The sequence below is a fragment of the Antechinus flavipes genome, chromosome 1, assembly GCF_016432865.1.
Source record: "Antechinus flavipes isolate AdamAnt ecotype Samford, QLD, Australia chromosome 1, AdamAnt_v2, whole genome shotgun sequence".
Lineage (NCBI taxonomy): Eukaryota > Metazoa > Chordata > Mammalia > Dasyuromorphia > Dasyuridae > Antechinus > Antechinus flavipes.
The window spans coordinates 9008379-9014378 of NC_067398.1; the positions used below are offsets into that span (position 1 = coordinate 9008379).

Genomic DNA, 6000 nt, shown 5'->3' on the forward strand with positions numbered 1-6000 from the left:
TGCTCCTTCTCCTGCCACCAGATCCCTTTTGTCACTCTATTGTCGCTGTTCATTTGTGTTCGGCAATTTTCATTTGTATCCAATTCTTAGTGACCCCTTTTCTTGGCAGAGATACTGGATGGATTGGCCATTTCTTTCGCGAGCTCATTTTACAGATGGGGAAACTAAGGCAAATTGGGTTAAGAGACATGCCCAGAGTCACACAGCTAGTAAGTGTCAGAGGTCAGATTTGAACTCAGGAAGATGAGCTTTCTGACCTAGACGTAGCACTGGATCCACTGCAGCGTTCCCCTAGCTGTCCTACAGCTAACTTAGCCTCCATCAACGTGCGCTAGAACTTCTGAATGAGTTCACCGAAATCCATTTGCCATTTAATTCTCTGGGCCCTACTGTCAACTAGTCTGGAGCATTTTGTCACTGCAGATGCGTCCTTTACATACGTGACAAAGTATGGCTCTGTCGGCGGGTTCCACCACAAAGGATTGTGTCTGCTGCAGGCCAGGGACCAAATCCGTGTTAAAGACAGCTCTGCAGGGATAAGTTTGTTCCCTACTGAAAGTTTGCTCTAACTCCGCCGACCAATACGAGGATTAATGAAATGCTTTAAGGTTAGCAAAAGCACTGGATAGGTGTCACCTCTTCTGTCCCTCATGGGACCCCTGGGACGAGTGTCATCTCCTGTGTCATGTAAACAGGAAAGATGAGGCTGCCAGCAGGCGGGTGGCATGCCCAGAGTCACACATTAGAGTGTCTGAAGCAGGATTCTAGACTGCCCACTGCACCACCCAGCAGCCTTGGTCCCCTCTGACCTGAATCACCTCCAGAGTACCACTAGCCTAACGGCACAAAAGCATCACTTCCGATGACTCTTCATCCTTTTCCGCAGTGTTACCCAATCACACTGCTATAGCCCAGAGATATATTTCATATTAACATGCCTTTACATGGTCTCTCTCTGGACACAAATCAAAACTAAGAAGTTGGGTCAAAACAGCCCGTGCAAATGAAATTTTTATCATATTATATAATATATAATATAATAAAGATATAATATATGCTATTTTTATCAAATTATATAAGACTGAAAAGAAACACTCAATGAATATCTAACAATTGGAAGACATCTCCAACAAAGAGCTCAGCAATTAAATGATAATCATTATAATATTGATTTATTATGTGTTTATAATATTATCATGTTATATAATTATATTATAATGTATCCATTATATACATTACAATGTTTTATAATTATAAAAATTAATTAATAAAATAATGATAGCATAATAAGTACTAGGTGAAAATAAAATAACAAGATATTTTAATATGGCAAATTGAATAAACACAGATTAACAAAAAAGAAATGAACTGATTTAACAAGCTGTAAGAAATAAGTGGGGAAGAGAATCAAAAAGGCAAAAAATATTTTTTCCAAAAACAAAGAATTCACAAAATTCAAAAATGCAGAAATCAAACACGATCATTTTAGACTAATGTGTAATAATATTTGATAATAACATTGGGGGAAAAGGCTACATAGAGACCAAGACAAGTAAACAACTGGATTTAAAATATTAGGAAAAAAATTTTCATTTAAATAACAATACCAAGACAATGAATGCAATTTAATTTATGACAATGATTAGTTCTATTAATAAGAGAGAAGAGCAACCTGTCTCTCTGAGGAATCTATTTCTCTTATGGACCTGATGCAGAGTGAAGCAAATAAAATCCACAAACGATACACAAAATACTAACAACCAAATGGAAAGAGCTCAGTGCTACTTAGTTATAATCCAGCTGATTACTCCTCCTTTCTGGAAGGGAAAAACCTGTGTCTCCTTCCTCTCACAGAAGTGTTGGAGGATCAACTGGGCACCACTTCATATCCTGTTAGACACAACTGAAGTCGGTAAGCTAGGCCAGACTGAAATCTTATTTTTCTCCTCTGGCTTTATTTTATTTTATTTTTTTAAAGGGATGTGGCCTGTTGAGGAGAGGAGGGAAGAGGCATATTTAGAAATGAAACTCTTGTAAAAATAAAAGATATGAATCAAAATGAGAGGGGGAAAAAAAAGGAAGAGCAAAAAAGAGTTGAGACAGCTAGGTAGCCCAGTGGATAGAGCACCAGGCCTGCAGTCAGAAAGACCTGATTGCAAATCCAGCCTGAGACACTTCCTAGCAATGGGACCCTGAGCAAGTCACTCCATTCTGTTTGCCTCAGTTTCCTCTCCTGTAAAATGAGTAAGAGAAGGGGTCCATGCAGAATTGGACACAACCGGAAAATGACTGAACAACAATAACAAAAAAGACTGAAATCAATGAGATAGAAAATTTTTTAAAAACAGAATTTATAAAACTGAGTGTTGCTATAAAAACTGACCCAGGTTCAGAAAATTCAATCCAAAAAGGAGAGAAAAAAGGAAAATCATCAAAATGATCATATTGAAAGCCCCCAAATCTGAATTCTGCTCACCAGGTCATAGGATTAAGCGGAAAGACACTAAGAAAATAGTCATGTGAATAAAAGTTGAAAAGGGCTCCTCTCTAAGATGAGAACAAGATACTGAGGGAGAAATCAAAGTCTTGTCTGCTCCCAGGTCGTCGGCAACTCATTTGTTTTCCTCATCTGTATAAACTGGAGCTTAAGTCAAAGGTTCCGCCAAGCCCTAACATTCCATGAATTTAGAGAGCGTCTGCTGCCTGAAAGTTGCTAATCTTGAGAAATAAGGCACCAGCCCAAAGGAGCTTTTGGAGCACAAAGCTGAAAGAACAAGAATCATTTTGTCTCAAACTGGAAATTTCTTCTGGCCTTCAGGATGCAGTCAAGTCGCTTTGGGAAGATCATTATTAATAAAGAGATCAGACTTAGGTCATTCACGAGCAGGCAATTCCACTGTGCCGACCACGATTCTGGGGCCCACTGAGGAAGGCCTCAGAATGTGGGCAAATCCCCAGGAATCCCACGGGATGAAAAATGCACAGGAGGTAGAATAGGCACCTGTGGCAGAACACTCACATCGGTGGCTGCACAGGAGACACACTCAGCTCCCCCAAGGGCTCATGGTCCAGTGAGGGAGGCAGAACAGGAGGGTTTTCTTAGCAGGGAGAACAGCCCAAGAGAGGAGAAAGACCAGGCTGGGGGTTTAAAGAAGGGAAGTACCAAGACAGAGCACTAATGGGGAATGATGACATCCCTTCTCTCCCCTTTCTCCCTGACTCCCAGGGGTCCACCCCCCCCCCCACTGCAGTGCAGACAATCCACCTCCGTCTCTAGTCTCACATCCCCAACGGCCCCTGAGTGGTTCACGAGAGTCCAGAACAGGGCTTGTCATCTCACTCCCAAAGCCACCAGGAGCCCCATTTCAGCAGCATTTCAGCTGTACTCTGCTCATCCCAGAGACAACAAGGGCTATATCTCGCAACGTCTACCTCTGGGGAGTAAAACCCCCCAATGACAGGCAACTCGGCTCCCCTGAGGACGTCAGCTTCCCAACACGCTGGGTGAGCAAGGGCTTATGGGAGCACAAGCACAAGGTGAAATGAAGATGCTCGCTGCTGGGATGAAATGCGTAAATAAAGGAGAGATGTGGACCTGCTCTGCTCCCCTTCCCATCTCCAAAGATGGCGCCTGCTGGATTGGGTGGCAGGGATGGCCTGTAGGCAAAAGGGCAGCCTGGCCAAAGGAAATCCAGAAGAGGATCCTGAGGTCAGCCAGGCTTCGTGTAAGCACTGGCCAGTTAGTAGAGTCATGGAAATCTTAGCAAAGTAAAGAAACAAGGGGGGCGGGGAGGGGGGGGGAGCCCAAGGATAAGGGGAGAAGACAATTTTAAAAGCCAATAGGATGGAGATTAATTCGAGCACTTTAGAAGTCCTTCCCTAGAAAATATCTGAACTATTTCTTCCAAAGCTGACAATCTTAGCACAAGAATTAAGAATTGATCGCAGAGGACCAAGCCAGGGTAACTGATGGAAGGCATTTTTGAAGCCAGAAGACAAAGTGAGTAGATGGGGGGCTGAAGGGAGGAGGACACTCCTTCCAGACATCTCTGCCTCGGTGACACACCTCCTGCTCCCAGCATTCATTTCTACAGAGAACCCAAAAAGCCAAAGGGACAATTTTTACCACCTGATGTGGCCCCTTTGAGCGTGACACTGTGGGGGGAGGGGAAGTGGAGGATTGTGAGTGTGAGGGAGACAGAGACAGAAACAGAGAGAGAGACAGAGAGACACAGATACAGAGACACAAAGGAAAAGACAGACACACAGACAAAGACCGAGAGACAGACAAAGAGAGAAGGTGGGAGAGAGAGGGAAGGGCCGGCTCCAGGAAGGACCTGATGGAAGCTGGCCATTGTCCTGCGGGGGAGGTCCTGGCACTGGCCTGGCAAACTAGCGGAGGTTTGGAGCCCGGGGGGCACTGCGCTGGCCGGAGATCGCAGCAACCCCCAGCCCGGGGGTGGGACCCCAAACCCACCTAGAGCGCCCCTGGAGTGACCTCCCTCTGGACCCGATCCCACGGGGCCCACAGACACTGGGACAGTGGCCACTCCTGCACCCGTCCTAAGGATTCAGGCCACGCCCAGGGTCCAGGGGCAGCAGACAAGCCTGGAGGGGCGCCAGATCCGGGGTCACCCCCTCAGCCCCGGGGGTCCCTGCCCCGTCCGTCCACCAAAGGGAGACCAGGAGCGGCTGAGGGGGAGCTGGAGGTCCCCTGGTCTATTCCCCATGTTTGACAGGTGGGGAAACTGAGGCACGGGCATGAGCGAGGTCCTCAGACTCTGACGCTCCGGGGACAAGAGGGGGCGTCCAGCCTTCGAGAGGCAAAAACTCCCAGCGGCGGATTAGAGGACTCTCCCCCCTCCCCTCCGAAAGCAATGGGCAGCTTAGGCGCCGCGGAAACCAGATACGGGGAAACTGAGGCACAGGCGGAGGAAGTTCGCCTGGCACCGAGCGGGAAACTGAGGCACCTCGGGACCAGACGGGCGGGGGACCCCGCCCCCAGTCAGTGTGCCCGTCTGCGCAATGGGCACGGAGCCGCCGCCCCGCCCCCGCCCCCCACCCTACCTCATCGGGCTGGCGCCGGCCGTGTCCCAGAGGGCCGGCGGACGCTCGGGCCGGGGCCGGGGTCGGGCGAGCGGACGGGACGCGGCTTCTGCCTCCGGCGCGAGCGACCCCGAGACCCGAGCTCGGTCTCAGGCAGCGCCCGGACCCGGCTCCTCCGCGAGCCGCCGGGCGACGTCAGTGCGCCATGACGTCATCCCGCCCGCGGTGACATCAGCGCGGCGCCGGGCTCCCAGGAGAGGAGGAGGCGGGGGCAATGCCACCGTGGGGGCGGAGAGAACCTGGAACGCCGCCAAGCGAATGGCTGACTCAACAATCGATCAGTCCGCTAAAGTGACCAATGAAAGAAGGGAGAGCAAGTGGTGTGGGCGGGAAGAGCGGGCCTGCCCGAACCACCTGGAAGCCGACAGGGGGCAGTGAGGAGACGGCTGGGCAGGTGCGTAGGGCATGGAGTGGAAGCCCCCGAACCTCGGGGATTCTCTTTGACTCGGGTTCGAACCTCGGCAGCGCATCCTTCGGACAAGTCCCTCCACCTCTGAGCCTCAAGCGTCCCCATTTGTAAAGGGAGCATAACGGGCCCAGATGCCTGTTCCAGACTCGCAGCCCACGCTCATCCTGCTCATCCAGGGCATGGAGAGACTCGAGTTCGAATCCTGCTGTGTGACGGGGCGTCGTCACCTAACCCGCTCTCAGCCTCAGTGTCCGTGCCTGTTACAGTCTGGGGGAGGGGGAATAGGAGCGGCATCAAGGGGTTATGGTGGCGGGCGAGCCCCCCAGCTGAGGCACTGAAGAGGAAGCAGACTGATCCTGGATCCCACCAGGATGCAAAACTGCTCTGAAGGACTTGGCGTGAAAAGTCCTACCGTGCGAGCCCAGAGAGAGGACTGACTGTCTCTGAAAACAGGAGCAGACTTTTTTTCAACTTTATTTTTCTAG

At 49.6% G+C, this 6000-nt stretch overlaps 1 protein-coding gene across 1 annotated transcript in view; it reads right to left on the minus strand.

Annotated features, from left to right (window-relative positions):
- Positions 1 to 5251, minus strand: part of STARD3NL (STARD3 N-terminal like) — a 58118-nt gene extending 52867 nt beyond the window's left edge. Inside the window, exon 1 of the mRNA XM_051978802.1 lies at positions 5068 to 5251. The gene's annotated coding sequence lies outside the window, so the exon portion shown is untranslated. The remainder of the gene's footprint in view (positions 1 to 5067) is intronic.
- Between the last annotated feature and the right edge of the window lie 749 nt (positions 5252 to 6000).